This window comes from Felis catus, chromosome B3 (assembly GCF_018350175.1).
Source record: "Felis catus isolate Fca126 chromosome B3, F.catus_Fca126_mat1.0, whole genome shotgun sequence".
Classification (NCBI taxonomy): Eukaryota; Metazoa; Chordata; class Mammalia; order Carnivora; family Felidae; genus Felis; species Felis catus.
In genome coordinates this window covers 83,274,716-83,299,570 of record NC_058373.1, presented here as the reverse complement: position 1 = coordinate 83,299,570, position 24,855 = coordinate 83,274,716, and the positions used below count along the sequence as shown (strand labels likewise).

At 41.0% G+C, this 24,855-nt stretch overlaps 1 long non-coding RNA gene across 5 annotated transcripts in view; it reads left to right on the top strand.

The window, feature by feature from the left end:
- The first annotated feature begins 867 nt into the window (after positions 1 to 867).
- LOC123386043 overlaps positions 868 to 24,855 on the top strand; it is a 217,736-nt gene continuing 193,748 nt past the window's right edge. For 3 of the 5 annotated variants that reach the window (XR_006599503.1, XR_006599502.1, XR_006599500.1), the window contains exon 1: positions 868 to 1,504. This is a non-coding gene — a long non-coding RNA (uncharacterized LOC123386043). The remainder of the gene's footprint in view (positions 1,505 to 24,855) is intronic. The other 2 variants (XR_006599504.1, XR_006599501.1) reach the window with 1 other exon arrangement.

Genomic DNA, 24,855 nt, shown 5'->3' with positions numbered 1-24,855 from the left:
AGACTGACCACCCTTTGGTCAGGCATTTGCCAGTGCTGTCGATGGAGGGCATGGGGTAGAATCACATAGTTCCCTATAAGGCTGTTTCTTCAGAAAGGGGATGTGGGCAGTGCAGGCCCTTCCAAATCACACAGGGTCACACTCACTCTTTTGGTCTTTTTAAAAAGCAGAAGCAAAGTGATTGCTGTTACTTGTCCCTTAAGAGGTGAAAGCTAGATTTTACTAAAAATCTACTTAAATGATGGTACACTGCCTGTTTGTCTCTTCACACGAGCACTGATTTGTGAATCAGATTCACTGCTTGACATCTGAGGTCTGAGAGCATGAGACACAGGAAATAGGTTTCGGTTAGTGGAGAGCAGAGCAGAGGGAGGCCAGGCTCCAGGAACTTGGAGGAAGGAGGGTAGGGGGGTGGAGGGTGGTGCCCTGCTGGCCCAGAGCTGAAGATGCTTTTCCTCATTTCACACCATTTCCCAAGGTGGGCTCTACCTCATCCCTCACCTGACTCAGTGGTAAAATGGGATACGTGGATGAATAATGCCTGACCCTGACTGAGAACTTAGAGCTACACAAATTAGATCATGTTTCTTTTTTTTATTTTTTTTATTTAAAAAAAATTTTTTTTTTTCAACGTTTATTTATTTTTGGGACAGAGAGAGACAGAGCATGAACGGGGGAGGGGCAGAGAGAGAGGGAGACACAGAATCAGAAACAGGCTCCAGGCTCTGAGCCATCAGCCCAGAGCCCGACGCGGGGCTCGAACTCACGGAGCGCGAGATCGTGACCTGGCTGAAGTCGGACGCTTAACCGACTGCGCCACCCAGGCGCCCCAAATTAGATCATGTTTCTAAAACCCACAGTGGAGCCTGGTCTTGGGGGTGACCTATATGCACGAAAGTTATATTATTATGAAGTTTCATCTGCAAGGAGAACAGCTACATCATGATCATTTCTTTCCCTATTAGGTTATGGCCAGCTGCTTCTTTAAGAAAAAAAAAAGGACTCTATTAGACTCTGTATTAATGTAGGTTTTAGTTAATATTTTCCCCAAATCTGAGCCACGTGTTCCCATTAGGGTGCCATGAAGGGAGAGATCGTCATAAAACACATATCTGGAGGCTGGGGCAGCCACGCCCACCATCTCGAAGGAGAGGCATTAGTGGTGGTTAATCACCTGTAAGGGCGCCTTCGTTCCTTTGCAGCTGCTGCTCCTTTTCCTAACAGCCACGCTCATGCTTGGAGGCGTTCTTAAAGGTCAGCTGTTCCTCCCTCAGCAGCTTAAAATTTCCACCACTCGTGGTCAGTTGTGTTTCCCCCCCGCCCCGCCGCAAAACTACTATGGCCGCCCTTGAGCCAGACTACCTGTCCACCGCCCGCAGGGTAAAAAGTGTGGTAGGACAACTGCCGAAGGTCTGGACCCATGAGCTAGTGCTGCTGTAATGTTTTCGAGCTTGGAAAAAGTGCAGCAGCTCTGACATAAGGGAAGAAAACTCTAGCCACAAAGGTAGGACCCTTGGTTTCAACATTCTTGGGTGAACGATGCTGGGTTTTGGGTGATGCACAGCACAGACAGGCAGGGAGAGCTGGAAGCAGGTAAGCACAACTCAAGGCGTTGTGTGTCTGTGAGATGGAGGCGATTCTCTTAGAGGCTGAGACAGCACTGGAGGTTTGGGGCCCGATGTTGTGTTTATCATTAATACTGCACAGCTGCCTGGCAGATAGTCGGGAGGCCACACGGTAGATTGGAAACAATGTGGACTTTGGAGTCAGGCATGATTTTGAATTCCAGATTAGCTGTTTGTAACCGTGCAACCTCTGTGAGGTATCTAACCTCTATGTGCTTCAGCTTTCTCCTCTGGAACCTTGTCTCCATTCCCTCTAATGATTATAGCATAACTCACTTACGAAGTGTTTCCTGTCCCTGTGAATCTGGGCTTGGCTAGCTTAGAGGTTTTAGTACCCAAAGGACAAATGCTTCCTCCAGGAGGCACAGTGATATGTCTATTGAGTGTGGATATTGACAGAGCCACCTGGACACTCAGAGCTGCAGGAGTCACTACCAGGCAAATGGACAAAAATGAAAAACAACATGACCCACGTGTAAGACCGGAGTGATTGATGAAACTATCAAGGGAACGTTTCCTTGCCCAAGGAGGATGTAGAGAAATATGGATGGCAGATGTCTAGGGCTTCCCTTGGGTTCCGTCCTGTCCTGGGCCTACTGTGTCCATAATCAAGGTTAGCAAAGTGCTCAAGTGGCACTCCCTAGGCAGTATTACCCAGGGCTAACCCCATTGGGAACAAGGGTTTAGGGTACTGAGCCAGGTAAAGAGCCCCAGACAGCTAATGGGCTGGGTGAAGGAAAAGGGAGTGCAATAGCGAGTGAATACGTTAGTTACCAATTTACTGCCCCTCAGCTTCAAATGGGCCCTTCACTGCCTTGATAGCGGAGCCACACTGTAAACCTTTCTCCTTTGCCGTCCGGCGCAATGCCAGCCTTTGCCAGTAGAGGGTGCTGGAGGGACATGGCAGGAAGCAGGGGCACCTTCCTGTTTGAAGTGAACTCCCGTTTGGTTGTCTGTGGAATATGTAGGACACAGAGTGGCGCTTACCCTCCAGCAAGTTGTGTTGCCAGTGCCCAGCCTGGCTGATTTGCTTGCGGGCACCCAGCAGGAGGCCTCACGGTGGACCCGCCTCAGCTCACCCACTTTGAACCAGGTCTGGCCCTAGGCGTCTGGAGTGCTTCTCCACTATCTAGTAGGCTGGAGACTTGTCCTCTAGGAGATCTGAATCCCACTACGGGGAAGGGGCTGCCCTTCCAAGTTTGTTCCTTCGTTGGCTGCTCTCCCTCTGCCCTGTTCTCTATTAGTATATATTCTTGTAGATAACTCCTTGTATTAATCTTCCCTGATCAAATTCCTATGTAGTTTCTGTCTCTTGCCTGGACCCTGAGTGATAGAATTGGCACTGGAAGTGGTCCCAGAAGATAAATACCACCCAGAAGATAAATATCACTTGTGGTTAATTGTGATGCAATGTCACTGGATGCAAATGCCTTGAGATCTCAAGCAAGTGGTGGACTTGACTGTTAGAGCAGTAATGAGGACTAAAGAACAGAACTGTGGAGGTGGATTGCCCTGAATATACTAGAATATTTACAGAGAGGAAAGGACAAGTTCAGGCTCGTTAGCTCTCAGCTCAAATCACCATGTGACTATAGGAAGTCAGAGACCTTCTATTATAGCCCTGCAAGAATGATTACTTCTTGTAGTCACGGGGCTGATACTGCTAAAAATCAGGTACAAAATTTAATTGTGTGGACTGTAGAGTTGTGAGTGCTAACTTCACAGTGTGGCAAGTTTCTTTCCTTAAAGTTTAGGGCATTAATAGGAAAGAATGGGATCCCAAAACTTGGAATAGAAATGTCTGGTCAGACTGAGAAAACTAACGATCTTGAAGCCCAAGTCACCCCAAGCTTCCCTCGTCAGTGGAAGTATCTTGTCTGCCAAAATCTGAAGAGAGGTGCCTTCCTTTGCTTGAAACCTACGTGCTCACCTCAACCAGGGCAGATGTCTTGAAATGGGATGTCCTTCTCCTCAAGACCCACCACAGCCATCCTTGTTGCCATTCGCTGTATCACTAGGGTCAATTCTTAGCATGCTCTAGGGATGGAGATTATACTGAGACCTGAGAAAAAGTAACCTAGACACTAAACAAATAGTAAGATTTTGCTAATCAGGAGAAACTTGGAGAAGTTGCATAGGAATGGATTCTAAGGGTGTTAGACCTACCGTGGTTATAAATTTTCCTTTTTTATATTTTTATGAGGCTTTTTTGCATTCTGTATTTTGAAATTCTGGGGATACTGCACATCTGTGTGTGACTATTAGGATCTTTGTGGATTATAATGTTTTAAAAATAAAAATACACCTCTTTGTCTTCTGTTAGTGATGTCTGCCTCAAACTGTATTGTCTGACATTCTTATTGTGCTCCTCTTGGTATCTTTCTGGTATGTATTTTTTTGATCTCCTTATTTTCAACTTTGTGGTGCCATTTTATTTTAGGGGTATCTCTTGTAAATAGCTCCTAGCTTTGTTTCTCCTCCTACAAGCCATCTGTTGGAGTCACAGACATGTTTGGATTGACATACCATATTTTACCATGCTTCTTATTTTCTTGATTTGTTACTTTTCCTGTCTTTGATTAACTTCTTATTTGTTTGCTTTTGTTCCTGTTCCTGTTTTTGTTTGTTTGTTTGTTGGTTTTACTCAGGTCATTTAGGAACAATACACAGTATTTTTCTAGTAGTTAATCTTACATTTTTGATATGCATCTAAATATTTTTCTATCTTCCAGACTTAATCAGAATCTATAACTTCCTATTGTACAAAATAACCATGTCTCCGTGCTTTTAGTTCCTTCTCAATTTCATCCACTTCTCCTATTAAGATAATCTCGGGGGCACCTGGGTGGCTCAGTTGGTTAAGTGTTCGACTTTGGCCCAAGTCATGATCTCACCAATCATGAGTTTGAGCCCCGTGTAGGTTCTGTGCTGATAGCTCAGAGCCTGAGGCTTGCTTCAGATTCTGTCTCCCTCTCTCTCTGCCCCTCCCCCGCCTCAAATATATATATATATATATATATATATATATATATATATATATATATATATGTGTGTGTGTGTGTATATATATATACACACACACATATATATGTGTGTGTGTGTATATATATATATACATATATATGTGTGTATGTATATATATGCACATATATATGTATATATATATACACACACACATATATGTATATATATATATACATACACACATATATACATATATATATATAAAATTATATATATAAAGACAATAGTTCTAGGGTTATTTTTTTTCTGTAACGAAGAAGTTTTAGAGCTTTTTTATTTTGTTTTTTAATTGCTTTGATTACCCTTGCTTTCTATATTCGAGGTCTTCTTTCTGGATTTATTTTTTTCTTTAGTGAGAGAATATCTCCTAGTATTACAGAAGGCGTTTATGGATGCTAAACTTTAGATTCTTGCGTATGTGGGTATTTCCACTCATTTGAGTTCTGCTTTGGCTGCTTGGTCCATCAACAACTGAGATTTAGGTTAAGACCTCTCGTTAAAAATGTAGATTTTTCTATTTCTCCTTGTACTGTGTTGCTGTGGCTTTGTATATTGAAGCCATTTTATTAGACATACAGTTTTGGAATTTTTAAATATATTTGTGAATTGAACTTTTTGAAAAATCATTGAGATTAATTTTTCTGGTAATGCTTTTTGCTTACAATTTATCTTGTCTGGTGTTTATAGAGCCACCAGAACTACCTTTTTAAAAAATCTTCATTTTTCAGGGGTGCCTGTGTGCTCAGTCGGTTGAGCGTCTGACTTCAGCTCAAGTCATGGTCTCGCAGTCCGTGAGTTTGAGCCCCACGTAGGGCTCTGGGCTGACAGCTCAGAGCCTGAAGCCTGCTTTGGATTCTGTGTCTCCCTCTCTCTCTCTGCCCCCTCCACCACTCACGCTCTGTATCTTTCTCTCAAAAAAAAAAATAAATAAACATTAAAAATAATCTTTGGGGCGCCTGGGTGGCGCAGCCGGTTAAGCGTCCGACTTCAGCCAGGTCACGATCTCGCAGTCCGTGAGTTCGAACCCCGCGTCAGGCTCTGGGCTGATGGCTCAGAGCCTGGAGCCTGTTTCCGATTCTGTGTCTCCCTCTCTCTCTGCCCCTCCCCCGTTCATGCTCTGTCTCTCTCTGTCCCAAAAATAAATAAAAACGTTGAAAAAAAAATTTAAAAATAATCTTCATGTTGAATATGGCTCTCTTATATACTGCATATAGTTGGATATTTTCCTTGTTTACATCTAATATAATCATATGTGCTTTAAATGTATATTTCAGTTAACTTTTCCCCAACGTTTGATTTTGGAAAATTTCAAATCTACAGAAAATTTGCAAGGAAAACTACCAATTAGATTCACCAATCATTGGTACTCTGCTAAATTCTGTGTATGAATTTGTGTGTATGCAAATGAATTTGTGTGTATGAATTTGTATGCAAATTCATAAATACATACACTTAAGTATTTTTTTAAACTTGATGAGAGCTGAGCCTTTATTTCTGAAGAACCATGGACCTTCTCCTACCACAATATAATGATCCACTTTGGAATTTTAACACTGATACAACATTATCATCTAATAGTTCATATTTAGATATCCTCAATTGTCCCAACGAGGTCTTTTAAAAATTTTCCTCCACTCAGGATCCAACGAAGGGTCTTGAACTCCATTTAGTTTTCACTGATATAGAAGAGAGACCCAGACTTTTTTGTTTTGTTTTGTTTTTCCATCTCAGTGTCTGTGTGTCTGTCTGTTGTTGATCTCTTTTTTCAAGAATCCAGCGTGGTGGTTTTGCAGGATATTGCTCTATTTGTATTTGTCTGACTCCTTCCCTCTTTAGGTCTGGGTAAATAGTTCTGGCGGGAATACTACACAGATGATGCTGTGTTCTCATCAGTGAGTGTGTTAGGGGCGAATAGTATAGTTTATCCCGTTATAATATGTTTGATCTCTTGGTTAATGTAGGTGTCTGTCGGGTTTCTCTACATTGTGGTCCCCAGCAATCTCTTACCCCATATTTCATCTTCCGTTGGTGATTTTTACTGTTGCAAAACAATGGTTTTCAATTTCTATCTTTCCTTCTCCACCTGGTTGTTGGCATTCTAAAGAAAAGTTTCCCTTTCTCTCTTCTCTTGCCCCATCCCTTTTAAAATAAAGTTTTAGGAGGTGCCTGGGTGGCCCAGTTGGTAAAGCACCCGATTCTTGATTTTAACTGAGGTCATGAGCTGGAGCCCCATGTGGGGATCCACCCTGGGTGAGTCTGCTTGAGATTCTCTCCCTCTTCCCCTGCCCCACCCCCATATGCATATGCATCCTGTCTCTCTGTCCTCCCCCCCCCCCCCCCCCCGAAAAAGGGTTCAGGATCAGGGTGGATTTGTGGATGAGTTGTTGATTCAGTATTGTGATCAATTCCTGTCATTACTCATTTTGAAGTTAAATTACCCATGGTCTGGCCATCTTGAGCTCTTTCAAGCTCCCAGTATCGGGGGCCCATTCTGTGACATTACCCACCAGGTGTGAGAGCACTTCTTTACTCTCTGGTCAAGATCTTCAGAGCGTCTCTTTTAACTTACCCTGTCTCAGCCCTGAAATCCTTCTTTTCTCCAAGATTTCATAATGTTCAACCGAGGTCTGGATGCTAGAGGCACTTTGGGTACAGAGATGAGGTTGCTTCCTGCTCCTTCTGTGGAAAGTTAAGAAATCTCAAGTTATACTAATGCAGTTTTTTTTTAACGTTTTATTTATTTATTCATTTGAGAGAGAGAGAGAGAGAGAGAGAGAGAGAGAATGAAGTTGGGAGGGGCACAGAGAGAGGGAGAGAAGGAATCCCAAACAGGTTCCATGCTGTCAACATGGAGCCCGATGGGGGATCCATCTCACAAACCTCGAGATCCTGACCTGAGCCGAAATCAAGGGTTGGACGTTTAACTTACTAAGACACCCAGGTGACCCTATACTAATGAGGTTTCTAATTCTATCCTAATACTACAGGATTTTTTTTTCTTCTATCCACCTTTGATACTTGTACCTGTCTTCTCCCACAATGAGAACCTGGGTTCCCAACAATATATTTGTTCAGTCCTGTGATTCATTCAGAATATTTCATAATGGCTTCATCAACAACAAACTAAGTCACTTAAAAAATTTCTTTGCAGCTTTCTTTTTGTCCTTAGACTAAACTGTATTCCATTGAGGGTGTATTGTCAGAGTACTGTGCTCAGAAATTGTTTGGATTATTATTTTTCCTTCTGTGTAATTAGGTGTATAATTATGAATATGGCCAATGTGATAGATGGTTGGGTTCTTTTTTTTCTATTTGCATTCAACTTTCATGTTTTCCCCATTCATGTTTAAATTTATTTTTTGAATGCATAAAATATTAACATGGTTCAAAAGTCAAAACTATATGAAAAGGTATACTTACAAGTCTCTTTCCTTTCTCTATCCCTTCTACTTCATAGATACCAACCCCCTGTACCCCATAGGACACTGATTTTATTTCTCATTTATGCTTTATTTTTCAAAAATAAGCATGCTCATTTCTATTCTTTCTTTCTTCCACGAAAGGTGATAGGTAATTTTTTTGCCTCTTGCTTTTTTTCATGTATAAGGTGATGATATATATATATGTGTGTGTGTGTGTGTGTGTATACACATGTATATGTATATATGTATATGTGTATATATACATATATATATATATAATTTTTTTAATGTTTATTTTTGAGGGACAGAGAGAGACATGGCACAAGTGGGGGAGGGGCAGAGAGAGAGGGAGACACAGAATCCAAAGCAGGCTCCAGGCTCTGAGCTATCAGCACAGAGCCTGACGTGGGGCTTGAATTCACAAGCTGTGAGATCATGACCTAAGCCAAAGTTGGATGCTCAGCCGACTAAGCCACTCAGGCACCCTGATTTTCAGGATATATATTTTTAAGCTTATAGAGATATTCCTCATTCTTCTGTATGTTTCAATTAAATAAAGTGTGATCACTTTTTCATCTGGCTTAAATCTAACTTTACTTTGTGCTTTGTTCTCCTGTGTTGTGGAACTGTTTCCTGCGTCTGTTAATTTTTTTAAAATTCCATTTTTCCTCTACTAGTTTAGGCATTATACACTTTTTCTATTCCTTTTACATCTTATCCTAAAAATCACAACCTATCAAGTTGTGGTATCAACATAACAAGTCTAAAGTTAATTGGTAACTGTACCCTCCTTTCAGAAAAGTAATGACCTTTCTATAGTTAGAACCCACGAGACCTAGTTTATGTGTTCAAGGTTTTTTTACATGACTTCACAAATCCTTTTCACTTCTCTGATCATCAATTTTGGATTGTATTTGCTGCTACCCAATGGGCATTTGTTAGATTTTCCTTTGTTTGGGTGATAAGCTTTTTGTTTTCTGAAAATGTCTTTATTTCACCTTGGTTCTAGAAATATTTTCACTCTGAATTTTAGGTTGATCATGATCTTCAACATACTAAAAGATTATTCTGTTTTCTGTCTTGTTGCTGTCAGCAACACTCTTTTTAAGAAAATCTGTTGTTTTTTCTCAGAGTATCCTCCTTGTCCCTGGTATTTAGAAATTTATGCTGTGTCTAGGTATGGACTGATTTTTATTTATCACAATTAGAATTCACTGAGCTTCTTGAGTCTGGATTGGTGAAGGAAAATTCTCAGCCATATCTCTTCGAATGTGGTCTCTGTGCTACTCTTTCCTTTGGGGACCCTGAATACCCTTGACTTTAACATCTGTACCTTTTACTTCTTCCTGGCTTTCCTGTTTGTCTCCCTGGGCTACAATCTGGATAACTTGTTTTGATTTTTAACCCTATTCATGATCTTCTGTTGACTAATCCACTGAAATCTTCACTTTGGTGATCATATTTTTTAAATCCAGAAGTTCTACTTGATTCTCTTTCTCATTTGCAAGATCACTGGATAAAAATTTCCTGTTCCCTGCAGATGCATAGCTTACATGTTTCGTTAAACATAATCAGAATTCTTACAGTCAGGCCAAATCTTGTGTGGGTTTGTGTCCCAGAGTGTGTGTGTGTGTGTGTGTGTGTGTGCATGTGCACACATGCATGCATACATGACTGATTCTGCTTTTCTCCCTGAAGATAACTTGTTTTTAGCATACATCCTCATCATCAATTCCAGACTATTGTACTCGGAACTATCTCTAGGAACCGGTGGAGAACTAGACCAAAGCTATAGTCTTCCAGAGAGCATTTGAGTTGGCTTCTGCTTGGCACCTGAGGGTGACTGCAGTCCAGGACCACTCTAATCCTACTTCAGGCCTTGAGTTCTGGGTCTATCTCGGTTATAAGATCTCACAGAAAGCCTGGATTCCTCTGGTTCTTCCTTCTGTTTGGGTCCTAGCTTATTGAGGTGACAGTCTCCCATTAGACAGTCCATTTTGTGTGAGTCTTAGCTTTGACATATGGCCCTTTTGTGACCCAAATTCTTTAACAATGCAAGTTCAAGTCTAATGAGAGCAAAGCTTTCCTCAGGACAAAAGTGGCTTCTGTGTTCATTTATCTCTGGAGTTCCTTTTGTTCTGGTTATTTCTAACTGTGTTGTTAGCACCTCTTTCTTTTAAGAAACATGTGGGTTTTTTTTTTTTAACATTTTGCCAAGAGATTTTAGGTTTGTGTTTGTTTTGTTATCAAGAGGGCTTGTCCAAATACCCTAGCCTGTTATTACAGAGGCTCTGAAGTCTTACGGTTTCCTTTGACAATTTATTTGTCTACTCTGACTTTTGGAGAGTGGATATTCTTGAATTTTTGGTCTGCTGGTAGCACTTTATTTTCCAGTGCTGCGTGTGTCTAGAACGTATATAAAGTGAGAGAATGAAGCTATTCTGTGCCAGGTACCTTACTGAGTGCTTTATAATTAGTTCTTACAACAACTACAGGAGATGGGGTGGTGGTAGCTATTGTTTTTCCCACTTTATATAAGAGGAAAATGAGGTTCAGTAACTTTACCAAGATCCTCAAACTAGCAGGTGGCCAAGCCATAGCCTCAAGCCAAGGTCTGATGCCACAACCTGGGCTTCTAACCACTTCATCCTGAAAGGTCCCCATTTATAGCAATTTAGCAAGTTACTGTAATCAAAATCATTACACTTGTCATCACAGAACTCAATTTTGACTTTGTATACACAGAAACAATTCTGACTCCGTATGTATAGATCCTGTAATGTTGATGGCATTGTTAGTCCAAGTCACGATTCTTCTCAATCCTTAGCTTGAGTCTATGTAATGTTCACAGGTCTGTGGGTCTCACCTCAACACAGTAACTCAGACCAGGTCAATCTTCAGGGCAACACCATTTCTACTTTGGTTTTGGTTCTTTCTTTCCCTATGCATTTAGTGCAGAAGGAGGAAATAGGCTCATTTGCTAAGAGTGCCATCATACTGGAATCTTGTATTATGCAATCTGTTTTTAAAAAATAAAAAGCTATTGAGGCCATGAATTTTCCTCTTTGATTTGGGCCGTTCCTGTGGGGTTTTATGAAATTTTACAGTCTAGTGGTTAGAGATGTGGGCCTTAGAACTAGGATGTCTGGGTTCAAATTCTGAGTCTGCCACTAAATACCTCTGTGACCTGGGGCAAGCTATTTGAGCTCCGTGTGTCTGTTTCCTCACCTGAAACATGGAGATAAAGGCATCTACCTCATAGAGTGATGAGGATTAAGTATAGAGTAGTGTTAAGAAAAAGTGACACACAAGTAACAATTAAATGCTAATAGTTAATAGTTTTATTATTTCTGAACAGTCTGTAACTTTAGGGCTTATTTTTTTTGTTCTTAACCAAGAATTTTGTTAAAATTTTCCCGTGGTTGATAAGTGCATATTTTGTTTTCGCTTATTTCTGGTTTTATTGCATATTAGAAGTCTTAAAAGGCTTTCAGTAATCTACTACCCAAACAAATTTTGTTCCAGAAGTATTTGAGAATGTCTGTTTTCAAAATACAAAGTTAGTAGTATACATACATATCTCTATTAAATCCTCTTTGTTCATGTTAAGTTTTTAAACTTTTTAGTCTACTAGATCTGAAAATCAAATTCTTCACAAAATCTCTAGATGTATGTAGTTTGGGTTTCGGTCTGTCTCTGTTTCTCTCTCTTTTATAAAATTTTTATGTATTTATTTTTAATGCTTCTTTGTTTTTGAGAGAGAGCATGCACAGGGGAGGGGCAGAGAGAGAGGGAGACACAGAATCTGAAACAGCTCCAGGCTCTGCACTGTCAGCACAGAGTTCGATGTGGGGCTCGAACCCACAAACTGTGATATCATGACCTGAGCCGAAGTTGGCGCTTAACCAACTGAGCCACCCACCCAGGCACCCCGTCTGTGTCTCTTTTAAATACTGCTCTGTAGTTAGTGGATTTTTCTCCCCTCTGCTCAGGGAAATATTTTCCTATTCAGGTATCCCTTTTCTTCCCTTTCCTTACTGTTCTCTCAGAATACCTGAAAGTCAAATTCAGGCTTAAGATTTGAAAGCTGTTTTTAGGAGCCAGAGGAGCCCATGATGGACTGAGCAAGCACTCACTGGCTTGTCGTCAGCAGAAACGGGCATTAGCACGTTGAGATACTGAAGTGAGAAGGTGGTAGAAACCGATGCTATTAAGCTTCTCACCCTTGCTTATTTTTAAACCATACTATATCTTTGGCTTGAAATAATACAGCAATCTTTCTCCTCCTCTTGGAGCCTGAGGAGGAAGCCCAAAGAACCAATGGAAAGAAAGATTCTACATGAAGAGACAAGAAGAGGTAAGAACATTTTCCCGAACCTTATTGGTCAAGGGCAGCCTGCTGTCTCTTGGGGTGCCTCTGCGCAGGTTGTGTTCCTGAAGCTCAGGAGAGAGAGGTGCCTGCTTATTCTCAGGCTTCTGTAAGAATTTCCCTCTCCACACTCTAACCTGTGAAAGTAGCTAGGCAGCAAGGAGATAAAAGTGCTGAGGATGTGACTGTTTTCTTGCAACTCTTTGTCTCTTTCTACCTACACAGAGCAAAGCAGCTCTCCTGTGGGGATTTAGCTTCAAAAGCAAAGCATTCTTGTCTGCTTCTCGGCCTCCATTATTAGCAGTAATGGAAGGGCCCTGTTTTCTAAGGCTACAAAATCAAGGAAGCACAACCTCTGCATTTAACTACCCGTGCCGAACCTCCTGCCTTGAATGCCTTCCCCTTGAATCGAAGGACTTTCAAGGTTGCTCAGTGCAGGGTTTGGTATTGAACCAGGAAAAGGAGTTGATTTTACTGGCAGACTTTTTCTTTTACAGCTCTGAACTTTTATTCCTACGTGGGCATTGTGTTTTGTTTTGTTGTGGTTTGGTTTGGTTTGGGGTATTTTGCACAAGGATGACCTCCTTGGTCCACTGTCAGCTGGATTTGTGTTTTGTTTTTGAACTGCTGATCCAATCGTGGCGATGGGTTTGTCTTTTTACCTCAGAACTAGAGTATATCTGAAAAACAATTATAGGGGGAAAAATCTTGACTCGCCTGTCTTTTTACCTGCCAAAATCTTAGCTATTCAAGACAAAATTAAATACTACTCCATTTTTATCCTTGGTCTTAATTTCCCATTACATTATGCTATGAATTTCAAGGAACTCCTCACAAACTGCATTTGTAGCTCCTAATGAGCATGTTTGATTTCATTTGGTTCTGTATACACCTTTGGGGAAGCGAAGTACCCGGCCGAATTAGCTTTCAGAAAGCAGTTGCGTAATAGCAGTTGCATAACTGAGTCATTACGATTCTCATTCTGGTTCAATCTCTGATTGCCAGCTATGATTCTGACACCAATTCTAATGTGTTTGTGTTTTCTTAACACACCACCGAGCTATTCTCTGACACCAGTTGGGTATCTTAGAATTGCACTCAATTCTGACACTACCTGGAGATAGTGTCAGATCCCACAGATTGAGGGCTCAGTCCTACAAGACTGTCCCCACTAAGCCCCAACTCCAGTCACCAATGAATCCATGTTGTCACTTGGGCTTCTGAACAGTTGAGTTAGGAGTTGCAACAATCGCTTCCTTGGGTTTGATTGATTGGCTGGAACAGCTCCTAGAATTCAGAGAATCATTTTACTTATTAAATCGCCAGTTTATTATAAAAGGGTATAACTCAGGAACAGCCTGATGGGAGAGATGTATAGGGCAAATCCTCTCCTTTTGGGTTCTCATGGAGGCTTCATTACTCCGGCATAGTTGATTAAATCTTCTACCATTGGTCAATCTTCAGCCTCTCCCCTTCTAGGAGATGGAGGGGGTGGTGATGCAGTGGGAGTGAAAATTCTAACTCTTAACTGCTTGTTGGCTCCACTGGCCGCCACCAGCCCCCTTCCATAGGTGCTTTTCCTGAGTTGCTTCATTAATGTAACACAAGCTACCTTTATTGCTGTCATCACAGGAAATTCCAAGGGTTTTGGGAGCTCAGTGCCAGGAACAGGAAGAAGGGCGAACACACATTTCTTACTATAGATCACAGGGTTACAGTGATCAGATCTAGAGTATTGTTGCCGTTTAGTAAAGTGGTGTCCCCACCTGAGCAAAATAGTGTATTTCCATTAGCTTCCCTCATAGGGCTTGTGTGTGCATGTAGCAAACTGCATTTTGTTTTGTTTTGTTTTAAACATGATTGGGGGTACCTTTCCCTGGTGTCAGAAGGCTTGGGAGGAGGTACTGCCAATATTGGCCTCTGCCACTCTTCCTTTTCTCTTTGCCGTGGCTTCCCTTCTTTTGATGGACTAGTGGCATGTTGAGTTGTAAGTACCTACTGACTGTGTGTAATCTCTTCCTACAGGCCCAAGAGCCATTCTATTTCTTTGACCACCTGTCTCAGCCATTTTTAATTTCTAGTTTAACTCTCTCAAAGGTCTTAGCTGCTAGTATACTACAGCCCCGATTAATAACATAATCATATCACATTAATAGATGGTACTTTTCACTTACAGTCATTTCTACTATCATATATAGAATGAAAGTTTTTCTTCTCTTTAGGCAGTGGCTTGGAAACCTTGTCCAGGTTACTCACTTGTACTGTAGCCGTGAGTCGCACACACAGAGTAGGGACACCAAGGCTTTTCTTTCCAGAAATCAGCTTTATTTGTGCCGGCATGGGCTCAGGGGGCTAAGACTGAAAAGGCTGAGCCCCGAGCACCGTGTGGGGTGGGGCGGGGGGTGGTTGCCTCTTGTACAATTTTTGCTCCTTTGTCTCCCACATATGGTAACATCCAGTCTGAATGGGTAGTCTGTGTTACAGAGTCATGAGGAAGGTCACATGCACACACATACAGGTTGCCTTCCCTTGTGAGGTTTTCACCTAGTCTTTAGGGAAGGGCTCCACCACAGTATCGTCTACTTTGTGTATGAACAATATGCCTTATACCATCATACACACAACACACCATTGATTATACAGAAAAAGTATTTTCCCCGAAGAAATGTACCATCTAATTGATTAGGCAATGTATATCCATATGAAATACTCAATGATACATGATGGTGGGATATGAATCAATATTATCTAAAGAAACTCTTGGTCAGTGCTCATTATGCTGTAAGTCTTCATGAAAAAAACAAATTGGGGTTGGGAGACAGATAGTCTTCACTGTCTTCCAGCCAGCATCCAGGGGGATGCTGAGGCAGAAGGACATGAGCAGTACAAGGCTCCCTTTGGGTAGACCATGAATGAATGGGGAAGATGAGGTTGACACCAGCAGGTGGGGGTAATGATCCAGGGAATCTGGGGTATTAATGTTGCCTCAATGTTGAGTCCACAGGGTGGTTGGGGCTGAGGACACTTGGGTTAAAATAAATCTAATTTCTACTCCTTCCTTTCCATTTCTGTAGCCACTATGAAAACATAGGCCTCTGCCATTTTACATCTACACTCTTCTCTCTGTAACAGGTTCTCTATGGGTTGCCTAGCCAGCTCCAATCCATTCTGGTCCACTGCCAAATTAGTCTCTCTAAAATGATGCTTTTGTCATAGTGTTAGAAACACTGGAAAAAAGGAGATAAACACACTCACTGGAGCTTCCAGGCAGGAGTGACGGAGAGCACAGCCGATGATCTAGGGGAGCAGGAGACCTTTCCCCTCCTGTTCTCCAATCCCTTCTTCACCATTACCTCACAAACGTATAACACCGAATATGACTTTCATAAACATCCTGGTATGCTGTTTGAGCTCAACCCTACCTTTGTTCTTTTTTTTAAGCTCATTAAAAATATGCATTAGCACTGGAAGAAATCCTGAAGGAACATTATTTTAACAGCTAGCTTCTTAAGTAACATATAGCTTAGTAAAAATTGGTAGCAAAAGTTCCATCAGTCCACAGATTTTCAAATAAGAGTCATATCAGTATCACAGATGTGTGAGGTTGGCTATCCTAGAAACAGATCATGAAACAAGGATTTAGGTGCACATATTTCATAAAAAGGAAAGAGCAAAGGAGGCCCATGGGATAAGGAAGGGAAAGAGGCAGAGGAAGAAATATACTTTCAGATAAAGTGTAACCCCTCACTGGGGTGGGAGAGGGAAGGTCTGGAGGGTAAATGGCATTGTCTTTTGTACCCAACACCCTGTTATTCCTTGCCAATGTTGATAGGATACAATTCCCAACTCCTCACTCCTTCTGAGAAAGATAGTTTCCTTGGGCTGAGGACAAGTTTGCATAAATGGCATGCCTATGAGCTATTATCAGGCCATACTCATAGCAGCTGAGAGAATGGGTATACAACCCCGTAAAAATGATTTGTGTGGAACACTGACAGCATCAACTACAGCCCACCCTATTCAGATTCACTGCTTCTCACATTAATTCATTTCACTAAAATGAAGATTCTCCAGGATTCTGGTTGGTCACAGTTTCTAGGACCACTAAATAGTATAGCTCCATTGGTCAGCTAGTCCTGAAGTCACAACTAATACTCATCATCTCTCTTTTTTAATCATTTGTTCTAGATTGTTCATACCCTCAGCTATCACTTCTGCTGGTTTAGATGTCTTGTTTGATGGGATGACCCAAACTCTCATCCCTGAAGGGTCTGAGCCCAAGAATCAAAGTCATGTTTTCCTTGTTTTGTTAGCTGATCATAGGGAACTGCCACCATAAGGTCCTTAGGTATAAGCCAAGGGAAAGCATCTGTTCATGACTGGTAGGTGTCATGGAAATCTGGGCTATTTTTGCAGATTCTTTGTGACCTTTGGGCCTGCTTTGAGACTGATCCCAGATGTCCCACTTTAATTGTATGGTGGATTGCTTCTGAGACTATGTGGGCCATGATGGGCATTCATGGTACATGGTCACTCGATGTCCTCTGATGAGATGCTCCATCTCTAGCATGCCAGGAGCTATTTTTCAAATAGTACATGATTCCCTCTGCTCCTTGTACATACAGAATGCTAATGATCTGTGCTGTGTTCTCTACTTGGAGATTGCCTAGACTCCACAAGATAATTTTGTCTACCTCTAATACATTAAATTTGCCCAAAAGTGTGACCCAAGTATCAGAGTTCTTGTATTGTAGTCTGGATCTACTCTGGGCCCCAGTCAAAACTGTAAGCCTTCAGAATCATTTGATAAAAGAGTCAGAGCAGTATTCTCAAGTATGGATCACACTGCCCACAAAAATCCAATGGGCTATCAAGCATTGTATGTAGGAGACACAAGATATAATATATTGTCCTTTACTTTGGGGGTGGAATCCTAGAATGCTCTGGAGCATTAGACCTCAAAACTTTGGAGGTAACAAGACTCTGAATGTTGGTAGGATTTACATCTCACCCCATAAACCTCATATATCTTACAAAGACATGAAGAATCCTTGATACTTGTAGCTCATCAAGAATGGTTAACATGATGTCATCAATATGCCAGATCAATGTGATGTTCTACAGAATGTCCAGATATTTTAGGTGCTTTGGGAATATGATGTGAAAGCAGGAGAATTAATAATCTAGGACAAGACTATGAATATACATTGTTGTCCATCATATGGGAATACAGTGAGATTCTGACCTTTCCTCTTGATAGGTATGAGAAAGAACGCATTAGCCAGATCAATACCTGCATGCCACGTTCTGTAGGCTGTGTTAATCTTACCTGGAAAAGCTGACCACAGCTGGCATAATAACTGCAATTGGGGCTACTGCTTGGTTAGATTTGTGGTAGTGTGCTGCTATCCACCATAATTCATCAGGTTTTTATAGGGGGCATACTGGTAAACTAGAATAAAAATGGGAATGTGGATCATCACCACTGCATCATTTAAGTCTAAGAGTGGCCCTAATCTAATTTTCTCTGGGAAGCAATCTTGGTTTTTAATTTATTAGTTTTTCTAAAGCTAGGGATACCTTCAGGGGCTCTCATTTGACCTTTCTGATTACAATTCTTTTACTCTACTGTTTAAGGAACGAATCAATGTCTATTGTGAGAGCTTCATGGATTAGTATGTCTATTCCATTTACATATTTAAGAATTGCAGTAATCACCACTAGGTAGGTCTATGGATTCAGTAGACCCATTGTGACATAAGTAGGATTGGGTCTGAAATCCATTTATTACCTAATGCCAAATATCTCTGCTGTAACAGGAGATCAGAAAGGTGCTTTAGTTTTCTGGGTATTAGGGACCCTGTGCACAGCAGCCCTTTAAAGATCTGGGTCCTTGACTTCTTCCCAATAATGGTTATCTGACTAAATGATTATATGCCTCTTTTAGGAAAACTTTGGGAATCACTACTATATACGTTTGTTGTGATATTGAAGCATTGTTTCCTCTTAATATAATTTTTACATCATTTAAAACTCACAGAAAAGTTGGAAGAAAACAAAAAAATTCTGGATATCTTTTACCCAGATCCCCCATATGTTAACATTCTACTACATTTGCTATATCCTTTTCTATATACACAGATAGATGTATGTGTGTGTGTGTGTGTGTGTGTGTGTGTGCGCGCGCGCGCATGCGTGTGTGTGTAGAAATGTGTATATATACAAACATGCACATATTTTTTTCTGAATTGATTAAGGATAGCACCATGATTCCCTTTTATTTCTAAACACTTCAGTGTGTATTTTCTAAAACCAGGAATTCTCATATATAGCCATAGTACAATGATCAAAACCAGAAAATTGACATTAATATGATACAATTATCTAAACTTGCTAGGGCTCTAGAATTCATCCTGCTGGATGGTCTTAGCGTCTTTTGGTGGTCTTAGACTTAATTCCAGATTTGGGGGGCAGAGAGACCACAGAAAAAAGTAAGGGTGTTGGAAGTTCAGATGGGGTGTCTGTAATAGTCAGAGGCTTCATGATTAAGTTTCTGGTTAGTGCATGGCTCCAAGATAGCAACATCCACAGGAGCCACAGATTGGATGTTGGCTGAAAGGCCTGGAGCTGGCAAACTCCTCAAAGCAGAATCTGGCTCCCCCTGTGTAATGTTAGCCCCCAACTCCATAGTCCTCCAGCCAGGCTGAAATCCTCAAGGTCTGGCTAATTGCCATGTGCATTGCTAAGCCATTTCTTTTCTCATGCTGTTCTTTCTTTCAGAGTTGCTTGATTTCCGCACCCCCCCCCCTTCCCCTTATCAGCCTTCTGAAATACAACTATGTTGTTAAGGCTATAAACAATGGATCTCTCTGTGGTTTTTCAAAAGCATCATTCCTAGCTGGGCTACATCTCTCCCACTGGGTTGTAAGCTCTGTGGTCCATCATGTTACTTGAAACATAGCAGAGTTGAGCAGAACTGTCTTCCTTCCCCCTCTCCAGATCCTAGCTTGGCCAGCTTCCCTTAGGTTTTTTGTTTTTTGTTTTAAAACAGAACTATATTTAATTGATTATATAGATGTGGCTTTTGGTCAAAGAATCCTCCTTCCCCATTCACAATTACAACAGGTAATCATTTTTTCTTTTGACTTTTAAAGCTATTCCTTTGGATATTTACTTTCATATTTCCAGATGGCATGTTTATACTGCCATTTCCTATTTGATTTAAGTTGGGAATATTGTTGCCTTCGTACTTTAAAAACTGAAGATTTAGGGGCTTGGTTGGTTGAGCATACGACTGGGGCTCAGGCCATGATCTCAGGGTTCATGAGTTCGAACCCCACATTGGGTTCTGTGCTGACAGTACAGAGCCTGGAGTCTGCTTTGGATTCTGTGTCTCCCTTTCTCTCTGCTCCTCCCCTGCACTCTCTCACTGTCTCTCTCAAAAATAAATAAACATTAAAAAATTAAAAAAAAACCCTGAAGATTTATATCCTGCTCCTTCCCCACTACCAACTGTCGCCATTATACCCCTTCTCCCATCCTCTGAATAAATTTATACCATGCCTTTTGATTAGCCTAATGTTCAATGTTTTAATTATTAAGCCTATGGAAATGTTTTTTGAGACAAGCTGTGCAGTATTCTGTGATTGCATTTTCACGCTTGTATAACTGCTTTCCCTTAAGGTTAATATGCTACTTTTATTTTTCTATGAACCTCTAAACAATCCTCCAGAAGGATAACTCTGCTCTCAAAGTGTCTGAACATACTGAAGTGATCATTATTGTCTTAGAGACAGACTTTCTGAAAGGTGTGGTGCTTTGACTCTGACCTGGACTGGTTGCTCTTGGGGACCGCGCGGCACAGAGAATAGCCTTGGATGCTCAATCTCCTTCTACCTCTGACCTGAGGATTCCCTGTGCTTCTCCCCTGAGCGGGATCCTTTGCTCCCTGGATTCTACACTTCTTTTTTGGCTTGCTCCCTTGTTTTGCAGAAGCACAGACTCTAGAAACTTCCTGAGAAAAATTACAAGGGAGGTTAGGTTGACTTTTGAAGAACTCTGAAAAAAAGTTGTATTCAGCCCTCCGAATTTGTTTGTTTGTTTGCTTGTTAAGTAATTTATTTTTGATCTGGGTATTTGAGGCTGGAAGTCCTCCTTCAGCAGAATTTTAAAGGCATCACTCCCTGTTATTTTCACTTGCATGTTAAATAGCTGCCATTTTAATTTCTAATTGTCTGTTTTGATCTTTCCCTTCCATCCCTAGAAGCTTTTCAAGGTGATTTTGTCCAAAGTTTTTCTAAAATCTCACATTGTATCTTTTTTCATCCATTCTGTTGGAACTTGGTGTACATTTACTGTTTGAAAACTCCTTCTTTATTGAACATTTTCTTATTCCTTTCATCATTGCCTCCCCTTTTCCATACCTTTTATGTGGATGACTGACTTCTGACACTAATTTCAAGTTCTACTTTTCTCACTTTTCATCTCATTTAATTTTGTTCTGTTTGCTGGGACATTGTGTCCACTTTGGCTTCCAAAGCTCCTGTTGGACTTATAAATTTCTCCTATCACGTAATTTTCATTTTCTTTGAGGGTTCTGGATTTTTTTTTTACAGCATCTTTTAATAGTTCAATGAATGTGAAATGTTTTCTGAGGTTGTCTGAGGATTGTAACTATACAACTATAGATTCCCCACCCCCCCAACCCCATAGCTCCTTGCATGGTCTCTTGTTCTTCCCAGTCTCTTCTTGCTTGATTGAGTCACTGTCTTTCTTTCAGGTAGAAGTCATCCTGAAGTATCTGCTGTTTCCTGGGCTTTCTCGTCCTATCTAAGAGTAAAGTCCTTCAGATCTGTCAGAAGCTTTATTTGCAGGTTGTACTCTTTTTCTTAGGTCTTTTCTATTGAGTGGCCATTTTTTCCTGGAGGATATGGTTAATCTCTTGCCGTTGAAATACGCATTTAGCTGCTAGTGATCTTCGAGATGTGGAAAAAGGGAACTTGAGGTATCTGATTTGACAGAAGATTTTCATGTGATACACTTGTTGTCATAATGCCACCTCTTACCTCAGCTGTGCTTAGTGTACCTGAGTTGAGTGCTTCAGACCTTACAGGATTAGGGAGGGACAGTCGCATGTGGTCAGTACTGAGGGTGGGGTCAGGCTGCTGCAGTTAACATTCAGCGTGCGAAGCATTCCTGCCTTCAACTCTGTATGCTACACCGCACTTTGAGAGATACTTGGTGCCTCCACTTTGCTGAGTATATTTTTGAGGGCAGTGGTCCTACAAAGAGAATTGGCTTGCTTCTGAGTTCCTTTCATTTCCAGGTCACATTTTAACTATCTAGTCTGCTAAGTCAGATACTATTTGTTCAAAACTTTTGTTGCTTTTACCTTTTCTTTGTCCTTATTATTTTGTGCCATTTGAGGCAATATCAGAAAGGAATGAATGTGTTCAGTTTGCCGTATTTAGCTGGGAGCTTCTTTTCTCTAAGACTTTTCTATGAGATTCCATTCCAGATGAATCTTTTCTTTTTCTAAACTCTGAGTACTTACTGACTGTGTGCATTAATTTTGCATTTATTCCTACTCTCTTAAGGGTTTCTTACAGTTTTGTGCATGGAGGCCTTGCTTCCCTAACTAAAATGTAGATCTTCTGTTTTATGCTAAAATATTAAGTTGACTTAAATGAGTTTTAGATTTTCATGAAGTAAGGATTTTTGTCTCTTAGAAGTAACCAAATTTTAAAAGTAATTAGGATTTGACAAATTTCATATATTGGTGTATCAATTCACATAGGCTCTAAACTCAACTCATGGCTACCTCATCCAGTAGTAATGAGAACTAGTCTACAAATCGAATGCTTTACACTTAGAATCACATTTTTAATCTTAACAGAGGAAAATCTTTACATAAAGTAGATTATCAACCCATTTTATATTAAAATAGAGATTTTCATAAACAATATTTTTGTTGACAAATGCTTAAACTAACCTATGCTACGCCAGGGTTATCGGGGTACAGAGAAGCCCCTGAGTGTGGGAACGTATCTTTACCTAATTTGGGGATTGTATCCGATTTCTGTTGATGCCTAACAACACCCCCCCAAACCTAGTGGCCTTAAACGTTTAAACAACAATGTTTAACACTCATGCAGCTGCATTCAGCTGGTGGGTGAGCTGGGAGGTAGGCACTTGAGACAATCTATGTCTTTCTTTACAAAAATCTGGGCTACTTCACAGCATGGTGGCCTTGGGGTTGCAAGACAACAAACTGAAGAGTGCACGAACTTTACCTACCCCCTGCTTGTGTCACATTTGCTGATGTTACGTTGACCAAATTAAGTCACACGGCCAAGGCCAGAGTCGAGGTGGGAAGGGACTGGCAAGGGTATGAACACTAGGAGGTGTGATTCATTGGAGGTCATTACTATAAGAATCTTCCACAGGATACAGAATAGATGTGCATTATAAATATAATTTATGTATCACTAAAGATGACTATAAATCTTCTAGCTAATATATGTAATATAAATACAATTTCCTGGAATTGCTGCACCTTTATTTTAGTACGATGGGGAAGACTGATATATGGCCTTCTAGACCCAACCCACTGAGAATAGTTTGGCTTAGTGTAAAAAGACACAGCCCATTTACAATTTTGCAGCCATGCCGATCAGTCACCAGGGCAATGGTCTGTACCATAATGTAGCTTGGTCACCTCCGTTTTCTGGCCCCTACATTACATCACTGCTCCCATCAGCTTACAGTGGCACTACCCACCAGGCTGCAGGGCTCTGGCCTGTATGGCTTCCTTGTGTATGTGTGTGGGGTGCGGGGTCTTTGGAAGAGTCCAGACGAGGACCCTGCAAAGAGCTGGGCCCAGGGCCAGAATCTCCAGACTAATGGCAGTGTTCTGGAACAGGAGAGATTTAGTTACTCCTCTGCAAGTTGACCAACAGGTTATAATGAAAGCAAGTTTTCTGATCAAATTGTGTCAGATGGTCGCTTCTTAGTAAATTGAAACAAAAGCGCCTCATCTATCATCTGTGTCAAAAGTTGATATTTTGATTATTTTGCTCTGTTCTATCTGCCTCAGTATCTATAATGGCGCTTGATACCTAAATTAAATGAATCCCTAGTCCAGCATCAGGATTGAGCCAATTATGTCAGTTTTACTGGGGGGCCTAGAATCTACTAAACCTCTGGCAGCACCCAGTATCAATTAAGGATCAAACTGCGCACACCATCTTTAAAATAAACGACCCTGAAGACCAGTGGCATCCAATGGAAATATAATGCAAACCATACTGAAAAAAATATGATGTGAATAATAAATTTTATACAACTAAGTGTATCCAAAATATTATGTTAACATTGGAACTACCTACATTTCAGTTGCTCAATAGCCACATGTGCCTACCATATTGGACAGCACGGTTCCAGATTCTTAAACACTGTTCATTTTAAGGGTTGGGAATGTCTCTAAAATAGTTTAGCCACTGCACATACTATTATGTTCGCTAACGAGAACCCAGTTTGAACATCCATTGTGTTAGCAAAATGTCTGATATTGACGAGAAAGGAATAACTGAAAAGCTTGTAGTAGCTACTTTGGGGATAGATATTTTTGATGAAACATTCAGCCGACAGCAACTGGGATGCATATTCCTGACGAGCGCAGCTAACTGCCCCTGAGTGAGACTTAAAGTTACAGTGCAGAGTTTATTCTAATAGACAGTATTTTCAACGTAATTTTATACTGCCATTATTTTGGAAACTGTTCTAAAGAGCCGTGAGACAGATCTTCCAAGGTTTTGTACATATACAAATATTCTAAAATCGTGTGTGTGCGCACATAGTCAAAGCATGCATACTTTAAGCCGAGCCGTCTTGGGTGTCTAAACCTAAAGCTCTTTCTCATAACTTAAAAAAAAAAAAAAAAAAACATTTTTTTAATATGCTAACACCAGGGAGCCAGCATCAGCATGGCCTATGATGGTGAAGCAGAGTAATGTTTTGAGATGCTCACTTAGATTTTGTTTGCTGAATATTTTTTTCCTCTCCTGAATTTTAATTAGGTAAATACACCCCCTAGTATTTTCTGCCTGAGGGATTTTTGCAAGACTGAAAAGCAGAAGCCGCTTGAAGTCCATGCCTCTGCCTCTCGTTTTCTTAACATGCCACGCCTCTTGAAAAGATGATGCCGGGGACCCCAGAGGTGAGGGGAGAAGTGGGACTGCTGGGGAGGTGAGGTGTCCCAGAGGCCAGGAGACAGTAGACAGTTGGCAGGTAGATGGGTGAAGAGCAAGGCCAGGAGCAGTGCTTTGTGGCATTGCCCCAGGGAGATGCACAGCTTAGGGAGCCTGGGTCCCAGGCATGAGGGTTTTTAGTCTTGGCAGACAAGCTCCTGCTTTGG